A 2,500-nucleotide genomic window follows, 5' to 3' on the forward strand; every position below is an offset into this window, starting at 1 on the left:
GAAAAATCCTACTTGATATATGATAATAATAATGATAATAATAATAATAATAATAATAATAATAATAATAATAATAATAAAATAATAATTATTATTATTATTATTATTATTATTATTATTATTATTCATTCATTCATTCTCTTTTCAGCTTCTACTTTTACAAGTCTACTTTTACAATTGGACACATGTAAACCACTGCAGAAATGTTCTAACCAACAGGCCCGTGTCAGTCCAGATTCTTAATAAATAACCCATTATAAATTAAAAGCATTAACGTATGCTCTGTTTTGTGTTTTCACAAGCATTGGAGATCTAACATGAATTCAGCTTTTAAATAATAGCTCACCTATAGCTTTCGTCATGAGCCACGGCTGCGTTCAAAATGGCATAAAAGTGCACTGCGAAGGGAGCACAATGGTCAATATGAAGATCGCTAAAACTGGACTGTAAAAATACTTTGAAAGCAAAGGACACCTAAGAGAGATGACTTTACTGCTTTATTTTTAATCATTCCAAGTTTAAATGTTAGAATGTTCTAAATGAATAGGGCATAGGGGGGGATAACTGGGAATAGAAACAGCCAGGAACTATGCTTCTAACTACAGCTCCAGAAGTGTAGTTGCAAGCTTGCGTGTTTCAGAATCAGAATCAAAAGAGCTTTATTGCCAGGTATGTTCACACCTACGAGGAATTTGTTTGGTGACAGAGCTTCTACAGTGCAACAGGATTACAGAGACAGGACAAAAAACAGATCATAAATATATATTAAAAATACAAGTAAGTAGTGAGTGCAAATATACAAATTGACAAGTGTATGTACGTGTTTATTACTATATACAACGTTATATGTGCAGCTGTTATGTGCAAATTGGCATGTAAAGAGTGTTGTTAAATAAGTGTATATGTGTATAAAAGTGTATAGCAAGTAGTGATGTTGGTTCCACAATTATTATCATCAAGTGTTCATGAGATGGATTGCCTGAGGGAAGAAACTGTTACTGTGTCGGGCTGTTCTGGTGCGCAGTGCTCTGTAGCGTCGACCAGAAGGTAAAAGTTCAAAGAGGCGGTGTGCTGGGTGTGAGGGACGCAGTTTGCGAATATTCGTTAGAAGGATGGATTTGGGAAATGCCAAATCATCAACTGTTTATAATGACGGAACTTGCCACCTTAGTTGGCCAACGGTGATTTTCGGACAACGCACCCCAGGTCGGCTGAAGTGTATATTGCACCCTCTGGGGATTTACGTAAGAAGAGATTTGTCCTCTGTTGGATTTGCAAAAACATAAATTGGGAACAGACGGACCTCCGGTTACACATTTCGCTGTCCCTAGAAATGTAGACCTGGGTACGTATCCGTAATGAGCCTGGGTTGGCATTTTTTACAGTGTGATTTTTTTAGTTATACAAAGTTTAGCTAAATATTTTTAGTTAGTGGGCATCATTGTGGCGCAGTGGGTAGCACAATCACCTCACAGCAAGAAAGTCGCTGGTTCGAGCCCCGGCTGGGTCAGTTGGCATTTCTGTGTGGAGTTTGCATGTTCTCCCAGGATGGCGAGGGTTTCTTCCCGGTGATCCGGTTTCCCACATGGTGTATGGGCATTTCCCAGTGTTGGGTTGCAGCTGGAAGGGCATCTGATGCATAAAACATATATGCTGGATAAGTTGGCGGGTCATTCCTTGATTAATAAAGAGACTAAGCCGAAAATGAATGAATGAATGAATTTTTTGTTTGATTGATGTAGGTTGTTACGTCTACTTAAATTAAACTAAAATATTTAGGTAGTAAGAGCTGTTTAATTTACAGTGCAGATTTGTTTATATCAGTATAGCTTGTTTCCTGTGAAATAAACCTGGTATTATACACTGATATTTGAATATTGAGCTTCAGACCAACTTGTTTAAATGGATTTCACTTCTCATGTCCTCATCGTAAAATCCAGTCATGTAAGATTTCATTTATTTATTTTGCTACGTGGGCAACAAGCAACCATAAGAAGCTAGTTTCAGATGGGTTTTCCAGCCGGGTATGGAAAAACAAGACCCTGTTGAGACTTTTATATATGCAGTTATTGAAAACAGATCTCAATTTATGGTTGATAGATTCTGAAGCCAAAGATGACAACGTCTGCGGGGGAGATCTCTGGTTTTACAGAACATCATACTTCATGTGCCGACAGTGATGTTTGCGATTATTCTTGAGCGTGATAAAGACAGACTTTGTTCTTGTACTGTAATTTATGTTTTTAGCTGCAGTCGGTGATTTAAAATGTTAATCATGGAGGCATGACAGGCTCCTGGGGCTGCTGGGAAAGTAAACCATACTCTAGGCACAAGGATCACTCTTCTCCATCCTCCCAGAACATTCCACTCTTCTCGCTGTATCCCCCATTTCCCGCTCTCTTCCTCTACTGGGATGTTTTCTAGGTCAACAACAACTAAAGCAGAAACAATTCATTTTTTAATGAATGTCGATTATACTTCACACTAACAATGGGAGTTC

The sequence above is a fragment of the Danio aesculapii genome, chromosome 5 (assembly GCF_903798145.1).
Source record: "Danio aesculapii chromosome 5, fDanAes4.1, whole genome shotgun sequence".
NCBI classification, from domain to species: domain Eukaryota; kingdom Metazoa; phylum Chordata; class Actinopteri; order Cypriniformes; family Danionidae; genus Danio; species Danio aesculapii.